The 10,000-nt window shown below is 56.1% G+C and overlaps 2 non-coding genes and 1 pseudogene across 2 annotated transcripts; all 3 read right to left on the bottom strand.

Annotated features, from left to right (window-relative positions):
* Positions 1-3,655, bottom strand: part of LOC124576639 — a 6,640-nt pseudogene extending 2,985 nt beyond the window's left edge.
* Positions 3,656-3,843: 188 nt separating this feature from the next.
* Positions 3,844-3,998, bottom strand: LOC124576604. The gene has a single exon (XR_006972539.1). It is a non-coding gene; the product is annotated as a 5.8S ribosomal RNA (ribosomal RNA).
* Positions 3,999-4,349: 351 nt separating this feature from the next.
* On the bottom strand, positions 4,350-6,259 carry LOC124576627. The gene has a single exon (XR_006972559.1). It is a non-coding gene; the product is annotated as a small subunit ribosomal RNA (ribosomal RNA).
* Between the last annotated feature and the right edge of the window lie 3,741 nt (positions 6,260-10,000).

Raw genomic sequence — 10,000 nt, 5'->3', positions numbered from 1 at the left:
GGGCGAGGGCTGCGGTAGCTGCGTCGATGAGGGACTGCAAGCCCCTCGGGGTCGCTGCAAACAGCAAGACGTCATCTGCAAAGGCCGCAGCGTTGACTCTGCGACCGAGGATCCGAGCTCCGATGTGGGAGGGCAGTTGGCCTAAAACGTAGTCCACCGCAAAGTTGAACAGGAGGGGGGAGAGGGGATCGCCCTGGCGAACGCCCCGTGCTGGCTGCACAGACACGCCCACGCCGGCGCCGTCCGCTATCACTGTCGTGCTGCCCTCGTAGCACCGCTCGACATACTCGACAAAGCAATCCGGCAGGCCATGCGCCTTCAGCACGGGGCGAAGGGCAGCATGATCTACCGAATCGAATGCCTTAGATACGTCGATCGATGCCACAAAGACAGAGCGGCAGGAGCGAACTGCGTCGGTGAGAGCAGTGTCCAAGATGAAGGTATTTTCCAACATCCCATCCCGAGGGATGAATGCCCGCTGACGTTCGTCCACAGCACAAGCGCGCATCAGGCGTGACGCGAGAACCTTGTGAAAGGTCCGCGCCAACACCGAGCAGACCGTAATGGGGCGAAAGTCAGCGGGGGATGTTGGTGCAGCCGTTTTCGGGAGAAGGGACGTCCGCGCGCGAAGCAGGCGTTCCGGAAGGGCGCGGGCCAGAAGGAAGAGATTCATCACTTTCACCAGGACTTCGTGCGGCAGACGCCGCAACTCCGCTGGGGTAAGGCCGTCCGGCCCGGCTGCTGATCCCCTGGGCGGCAACGCGGCGGCGACCTCCTCATGTCATAGTTACTCCCGCCGTTTACCCGCGCTTGCTTGAATTTCTTCACGTTGACATTCAGAGCACTGGGCAGAAATCACATTGCGTCAACACCCGCTAGGGCCATCGCAATGCTTTGTTTTAATTAGACAGTCGGATTCCCCCAGTCCGTGCCAGTTCTGAGTTGATCGTTGAATGGCGGCCGAAGAGAATCCGCGCACCCGCGCGCCCCCGGAGGAGCACGCTAAGGCGGACGCGGCCTCGCAGCAAGGAAGATCCGTGGGAGGCCAAGGCACGGGACCGAGCTCGGATCCTGCACGCAGGTTGAAGCACCGGGGCGCGAACGCCGCGCAGGCGCGCGCATCCTGCACCGCCGGCCAGCACGAGGCCAACCAACGGCGAGAGCAGACCACGCCCGCGCTAAACGCCCGCACTTACCGGCACCCCTACGGCACTCACCTCGCCCAGGCCCGGCACGTTAGCGCTGACCCACTTCCCGACCAAGCCCGACACGCCCCGATCCTCAGAGCCAATCCTTATCCCGAAGTTACGGATCCAATTTGCCGACTTCCCTTACCTACATTATTCTATCGACTAGAGGCTCTTCACCTTGGAGACCTGCTGCGGATATGGGTACGAACCGGCGCGACACCTCCACGTGGCCCTCTCCCGGATTTTCAAGGTCCGAGGGGAAGACCGGGACACCGCCGCAACTGCGGTGCTCTTCGCGTTCCAAACCCTATCTCCCTGCTAGAGGATTCCAGGGAACTCGAACGCTCATGCAGAAAAGAAAACTCTTCCCCGATCTCCCGACGGCGTCTCCGGGTCCTTTTGGGTTACCCCGACGAGCATCTCTAAAAGAGGGGCCCGACTTGTATCGGTTCCGCTGCCGGGTTCCGGAATAGGAACCGGATTCCCTTTCGCCCAACGGGGGCCAGCACAAAGTGCATCATGCTATGACGGCCCCCATCAACATCGGATTTCTCCTAGGGCTTAGGATCGACTGACTCGTGTGCAACGGCTGTTCACACGAAACCCTTCTCCGCGTCAGCCCTCCAGGGCCTCGCTGGAGTATTTGCTACTACCACCAAGATCTGCACCGACGGCGGCTCCAGGCAGGCTCACGCCCAGACCCTTCTGCGCCCACCGCCGCGACCCTCCTACTCGTCAGGGCTTCGCGGCCGGCCGCAAGGACCGGCCATGACTGCCAGACTGACGGCCGAGTATAGGCACGACGCTTCAGCGCCATCCATTTTCAGGGCTAGTTGCTTCGGCAGGTGAGTTGTTACACACTCCTTAGCGGATTCCGACTTCCATGGCCACCGTCCTGCTGTCTTAAGCAACCAACGCCTTTCATGGTTTCCCATGAGCGTCGATTCGGGCGCCTTAACTCGGCGTTTGGTTCATCCCACAGCGCCAGTTCTGCTTACCAAAAGTGGCCCACTTGGCACTCCGATCCGAGTCGTTTGCTCGCGGCTTCAGCATATCAAGCAAGCCGGAGATCTCACCCATTTAAAGTTTGAGAATAGGTTGAGGTCGTTTCGGCCCCAAGGCCTCTAATCATTCGCTTTACCGGATGAGACTCGTACGAGCACCAGCTATCCTGAGGGAAACTTCGGAGGGAACCAGCTACTAGATGGTTCGATTAGTCTTTCGCCCCTATACCCAGCTCCGACGATCGATTTGCACGTCAGAATCGCTACGGACCTCCATCAGGGTTTCCCCTGACTTCGTCCTGGCCAGGCATAGTTCACCATCTTTCGGGTCCCAACGTGTACGCTCTAGGTGCGCCTCACCTCGCAATGAGGACGAGACGCCCCGGGAGTGCGGAGGCCGCCGCCCCGTGAAGGGCGGGGAAGCCCCATCCTCCCTCGGCCCGCGCAAGGCGAGACCTTCACTTTCATTACGCCTTTAGGTTTCGTACAGCCCAATGACTCGCGCACATGTTAGACTCCTTGGTCCGTGTTTCAAGACGGGTCGTGAAATTGTCCAAAGCTGAAGCGCCGCTGACGGGAGCGATTATTCCGCCCGAGAGCATCCCGAGCCAACAGCGGCGCGGGTCCGGGGCCGGGCCAGGTAGGTCCGTCATCCGGGAAGAACCGCGCGCGCTTGCCGGGAGCCCGAGCGCCCAAAGGGGCGAATCGACTCCTCCAGATATACCGCCGGGCAGCCAGCCAGGACACCGGGGCTCTGCCCAACAGACGCGAACCGAGGCCCGCGGAAGGACAGGCTGCGCACCCGGGCCGTAGGCCGGCACCCAGCGGGTCGCGACGTCCTACTAGGGGAGAAGTGCGGCCCACCGCACACCGGAACGGCCCCACCCCGCGGCGAGTGGAAAGGCAACCGGACACGACCCCGCCGCGGATTGCTCCGCGCGGGCGGCCGGCCCCATCTGCCGAGGGCGGAGGCCTGTGGCCGGATGGGCGTGAATCTCACCCGTTCGACCTTTCGGACTTCTCACGTTTACCCCAGAACGGTTTCACGTACTTTTGAACTCTCTCTTCAAAGTTCTTTTCAACTTTCCCTCACGGTACTTGTTCGCTATCGGTCTCGTGGTCATATTTAGTCTCAGATGGAGTTTACCACCCACTTGGAGCTGCACTCTCAAGCAACCCGACTCGAAGGAGAGGTCCCGCCGACGCTCGCACCGGCCGCTACGGGCCTGGCACCCTCTACGGGCCGTGGCCTCATTCAAGTTGGACTTGGGCTCGGCGCGAGGCGTCGGGGTAGTGGACCCTCCCAAACACCACATGCCACGACAGGCGGCAGCCTGCGGGGTTCGGTGCTGGACTCTTCCCTGTTCGCTCGCCGCTACTGGGGGAATCCTTGTTAGTTTCTTTTCCTCCGCTTAGTAATATGCTTAAATTCAGCGGGTAGTCTCGCCTGCTCTGAGGTCGTTGTACGAGGTGTCGCACGCCACACCGCCAGCCGGCTGTGCACGCTACCGAGTAAGTACCGGTATGCGAACCGCCAGGCGACGGGCGCGCATCGCACGTTTCAGGAGGCGCGGCCGGCCCCACAGGCGGCCGCGACGCTCCCAGGTCTGCGAAGCGGGGCAAACGCCGCGCGCTTCAGTATACGTAGCCGACCCTCAGCCAGACGTGGCCCGGGAACGGAATCCATGGACCGCAATGTGCGTTCGAAACGTCGATGTTCATGTGTCCTGCAGTTCACATGTCGACGCGCAATTTGCTGCGTTCTTCATCGACCCACGAGCCGAGTGATCCACCGTCCTGGGTGATCTTTTCTTAGTTTCCACTGTCTCTTTCAAGACAGTTGCATAGGCGGGACGTAGGCGTGTGGCGGCCCCTGTTCAAGCGTTCTGTGTCCAACGGCCTCACGGCCGATGGGCGTCGTACGGCTCCACACCGGAGCGGACAGGCAGTCGGGCGAAAGTCATTCAAAACCGGCGCCAGGCGCCAGGTGCCGCAGGCCAGCCGCTCCAGCGCTTCAGCGCTCGTACCACACAACATTGGCGTTAGTTTTGAGAAGCACGCGTGGTTCCGCACGCGGCGCACGGCTACTGCGAGCCGTACAGGTAGCGTGTTGCGCGACACGACACGCACATCGAACGACATGCAGTCTAGTCGGTAATGATCCTTCCGCAGGTTCACCTACGGAAACCTTGTTACGACTTTTACTTCCTCTAAATGATCAAGTTTGGTCATCTTTCCGGTAGCATCGGCAACGACAGAGTCAATGCCGCGTACCAGTCCGAAGACCTCACTAAATCATTCAATCGGTAGTAGCGACGGGCGGTGTGTACAAAGGGCAGGGACGTAATCAACGCGAGCTTATGACTCGCGCTTGCTGGGAATTCCTCGTTCATGGGGAACAATTGCAAGCCCCAATCCCTAGCACGAAGGAGGTTCAGCGGGTTACCCCGACCTTTCGGCCTAGGAAGACACGCTGATTCCTTCAGTGTAGCGCGCGTGCGGCCCAGAACATCTAAGGGCATCACAGACCTGTTATTGCTCAATCTCGTGCGGCTAGAAGCCGCCTGTCCCTCTAAGAAGAAAAGTAATCGCTGACAGCACGAAGGATGTCACGCGACTAGTTAGCAGGCTAGAGTCTCGTTCGTTATCGGAATTAACCAGACAAATCGCTCCACCAACTAAGAACGGCCATGCACCACCACCCACCGAATCAAGAAAGAGCTATCAATCTGTCAATCCTTCCGGTGTCCGGGCCTGGTGAGGTTTCCCGTGTTGAGTCAAATTAAGCCGCAGGCTCCACTCCTGGTGGTGCCCTTCCGTCAATTCCTTTAAGTTTCAGCTTTGCAACCATACTTCCCCCGGAACCCAAAAGCTTTGGTTTCCCGGAGGCTGCCCGCCGAGTCATCGGAGGAACTGCGGCGGATCGCTGGCTGGCATCGTTTATGGTTAGAACTAGGGCGGTATCTGATCGCCTTCGAACCTCTAACTTTCGTTCTTGATTAATGAAAACATACTTGGCAAATGCTTTCGCTTCTGTTCGTCTTGCGACGATCCAAGAATTTCACCTCTAACGTCGCAATACGAATGCCCCCGCCTGTCCCTATTAATCATTACCTCGGGTTCCGAAAACCAACAAAATAGAACCGAGGTCCTATTCCATTATTCCATGCACACAGTATTCAGGCGGGCTTGCCTGCTTTAAGCACTCTAATTTGTTCAAAGTAAACGTGCCGGCCCACCGAGACACTCACTCAAGAGCACCCTGGTAGGATTGCAACGGGGTCCGCCTCGGGACGCACGAGCACGCACGAGGCGCGTCGCACGCCTTCGGCTCGCCCCACCGGCAGGACGTCCCACGATACATGCCAGTTAAACACCGACGGGCGGTGAACCAACAGCGTGGGACACAAATCCAACTACGAGCTTTTTAACCGCAACAACTTTAATATACGCTATTGGAGCTGGAATTACCGCGGCTGCTGGCACCAGACTTGCCCTCCAATAGATACTCGTTAAAGGATTTAAAGTGTACTCATTCCGATTACGGGGCCTCGGATGAGTCCCGTATCGTTATTTTTCGTCACTACCTCCCCGTGCCGGGAGTGGGTAATTTGCGCGCCTGCTGCCTTCCTTGGATGTGGTAGCCGTTTCTCAGGCTCCCTCTCCGGAATCGAACCCTGATTCCCCGTTACCCGTTACAACCATGGTAGGCGCAGAACCTACCATCGACAGTTGATAAGGCAGACATTTGAAAGATGCGTCGCCGGTACGAGGACCGTGCGATCAGCCCAAAGTTATTCAGAGTCACCAAGGCAAACGGACCGGACGAGCCGACCGATTGGTTTTGATCTAATAAAAGCGTCCCTTCCATCTCTGGTCGGGACTCTGTTTGCATGTATTAGCTCTAGAATTACCACAGTTATCCAAGTAACGTGGGTACGATCTAAGGAACCATAACTGATTTAATGAGCCATTCGCGGTTTCACCTTAATGCGGCTTGTACTGAGACATGCATGGCTTAATCTTTGAGACAAGCATATGACTACTGGCAGGATCAACCAGGGAGCTGCGTCAACTAGAGCTGAGCAGCCGGCCGCCCGGGAGTGTGTCCCGGGGGCCCGCGCGAACACGCAAGCGTCCGCTCAATTATTCTGCAAACAGGAGGAGGCTGAGCTCCCCTGCACAATACACCTCGAAACCCTCTCAGGTCCCGGCGGCGCGCAGCGCCGTCCTAAGTACTTGGTCGGGTTCGAGAGAGGCGCAATCGCCCGGAGTTTGGCGAGTAGACGCTTTAGGTGCGACCACCCGTGCTCCCAACTGAGCTTGCCGCTGCCGACAGAGGCCCGGGAGCGTGCTGTCGTGGCATTGCCGGCGGGAGACAACACGCGCCACCTACGGTGACCGGCAGCTCCAACGCCAGCGCCACAGAAGGACAAAAGCCCCACTTGGGTGCCGAAGCGAACTCTCCCAGCACAGCGCACGCGCCAACACGTCCGCACAGCTGCGATACAAACCACCTGCGAGAACCGCAGAGGCGACCGAGCAGCAGACGGCGTCGCGGCGCCGAGCGCCGGGCGGCGGCGCATCCTCAGCGCACACAGTCCTCAATCGGACCAGCACACTGCAGATGTCCACCGCGCTTCGCACCGGGCCCGCGAGGACCTACTTTGGCCGCACGGCGCCGCGTGCAGGGTGCGCCGGCGCGCAGCTGCGCCGCCTGCCGCCTCCGTCGGCCGGCGCGCCTGCCACTGGCCGCCCCCACCAGCCGGCTGTAGCGCGTGCGCCCACGCACCGCGCGGCCAGCACGCCGGGAGGCCCCCCCTCACCGGCCGGGGACGGTCCCACCCAGCCACCGCCGCGTATCGCTTCACACCCAGATGCCATTCACGTTCGTGGGCATGGTGGGTATCGCTGGAACAACCGGTTGGTAGCTCAACCGATCGTCGCCATCACTGATTCACCTCTAGCGAGAACAACCGCACCACAACGGTTTACCAGTTGTTCATTTGCATAACGTCACCAGCAAACGTAGGCGTCCATCGCCATTTGCAAATTCAACGATTGTTGCATGCCTGTGTCAGGTGTCACGACACACTATGTCTGCCCACATACACGCAACAACATGTGCACGCTTCGCGAACACGTGGAAGGTGGCCCCCGTACGTATGCGATGTCCATTGCGCGAACGACTGTCAACCGGCCTCTGTCGCATGTCGCAGATGTGGAACGCAGTGCACCATGCTATCACGGTGTGTGAGAAGAGACGACTACGTCTGACAACACGCGCCACTACATCAACAGACGGCTCATGCTGATCGCCATCCAGGGCATACCACACTGCAATCCAGCTCTTATAGGGAGACGACACGTAGCTGAGTGCACAACATTTGGACCGCATGGTTCGCCGTTGTTGGCGCAGTCGTTGTACGGTCACATGTACCACGATGTATCATTCAGTACATGAGGACCAATGTGCAGTACAGTGTGTGATTTGGACGTACAACATCAGCGGACAGTTGACACAGGCCGTACCACAGCGTAGGCTAAGTGCTTCGCACATGCGAATGCCAATGAACAACTGCAAATGCCAATGAACAACTGCAAAGGGCATTGAGCATGTACGTCCTGCTGCCATCCACATTACAGTGTATAGCTGCAAGGTGTTTAACATGAAGCGATACACTGGGGACCGGGCAGTGCGAGTAGCAAACTATATTGCGGGGGTTGCAGTTAGGCAACACTACACTAATTTAACGCGTCGTATGACAATTACAGAGCAGGTTAAGGCCCAACGTGTGTTGGGTTAAGGCCCAACGTGTGTTGGGTTAAGGCCCAACGTGTGTTGGGTTAAGGCCCAACGTGTGTTGGGTTAAGGCCCAACGTGTGTTGGGTTAAGGCCCAACGTGTGTTGGGTTAAGGCCCAACGTGTGTTGGGTTAAGGCCCAACGTGTGTTGGGTTAAGGCCCAACGTGTGTTGGGTTAAGGCCCAACGTGTGTTGGGTTACGTTAAGGGGCAATGTGGGTTACGTTAAGGGGCAATGTGGGTTACGTTAAGGGGCAATGTGGGTTACGTTACGGCGCAATATAGGTTACGTTACGGCGCAATATAGGTTACGTTAAGGCGCAATATCGGTTACGTTAAGGCGCAATACAGGTTACGTTAAGGCGCAATACAGGTTACGTTAAGGCGCAATACAGGTTACGTTAAGGCGCAATACAGGTTACGTTAAGGCGCAATACAGGTTACGTTAAGGCGCAATACAGGTTACGTTAAGGCGCAATGCAGGTTACGTTAAGGCGCAATGCAGGTTACGTTAAGGCGCAATACAGGTTACGTTAAGGCGCAATACAGGTTACGTTAAGGCGCAATACAGGTTACGTTAAGGCGCAATACAGGTTACGTTAAGGCGCAATACAGGTTACGTTAAGGCGCAATACAGGTTACGTTAAGGCGCAATACAGGTTACGTTAAGGCGCAATACAGGTTACGTTAAGGCGCAATACAGGTTACGTTAAGGCGCAATACAGGTTACGTTAAGGCGCAATACAGGTTACGTTAAGGCGCAATACAGGTTACGTTAAGGCGCAATACAGGTTACGTTAAGGCGCAATACAGGTTACGTTAAGGCGCAATACAGGTTACGTTAAGGCGCAATACAGGTTACGTTAAGGCGCAATACAGGTTACGTTAAGGCGCAATACAGGTTACGTTAAGGCGCAATACAGGTTACGTTAAGGCGCAATACAGGTTACGTTAAGGCGCAATACAGGTTAGGTTAAGGCGCAATACAGGTTAGGTTAAGGTACGACATAGGTTAGGTTAAGGTACGACATAGGTTAGGTTAAGGTACGACATAGGTTAGGTTAAGGTACGACATAGGTTAGGTTAAGGTACGACATAGGTTAGGTTAAGGTACGACATAGGTTAGGTTAAGGTACGACATAGGTTAGGTTAAGGTACGACATAGGTTAGGTTAAGGTACGACATAGGTTAGGTTAAGGTACGACATAGGTTAGGTTAAGGTACGACATAGGTTAGGTTAAGGTACGACATAGGTTAGGTTAAGGTACGACATAGGTTAGGTTAAGGTACGACATAGGTTAGGTTAAGGTACGACATAGGTTAGGTTAAGGTACGACATAGGTTAGGTTAAGGTACGACATAGGTTAGGTTAAGGTACGACATAGGTTAGGTTAAGGTACGACATAGGTTAGGTTAAGGTACGACATAGGTTAGGTTAAGGTACGACATAGGTTAGGTTAAGGTACGACATAGGTTAGGTTAAGGTACGACATAGGTTAGGTTAAGGTACGACATAGGTTAGGTTAAGGTACGACATAGGTTAGGTTAAGGTACGACATAGGTTAGGTTAAGGTACGACATAGGTTAGGTTAAGGTACGACATAGGTTAGGTTAAGGTACGACATAGGTTAGGTTAAGGTACGACATAGGTTAGGTTAAGGTACGACATAGGTTAGGTTAAGGTACGACATAGGTTAGGTTAAGGTACGACATAGGTTAGGTTAAGGTACGACATAGGTTAGGTTAAGGTACGACATAGGTTAGGTTAAGGTACGACATAGGTTAGGTTACGGTACGACATAGGTTAGGTTACGGTACGACATAGGTTAGGTTACGGTACGACATAGGTTAGGTTACGGTACGACATAGGTTAGGTTACGGTACGACATAGGTTAGGTTACGGTACGACATAGGTTAGGTTACGGTACGACATAGGTTAGGTTACGGTACGACATAGGTTAGGTTACGGTACGATATAGGTTAGGTTACGGTACGATATAGGT

This window comes from Schistocerca americana, unplaced genomic scaffold (assembly GCF_021461395.2).
Source record: "Schistocerca americana isolate TAMUIC-IGC-003095 unplaced genomic scaffold, iqSchAmer2.1 HiC_scaffold_254, whole genome shotgun sequence".
NCBI lineage: Eukaryota > Metazoa > Arthropoda > Insecta > Orthoptera > Acrididae > Schistocerca > Schistocerca americana.
Note: the sequence above shows the minus strand (reverse complement) of the source record. Positions and strands in the feature narration are given on the sequence as shown.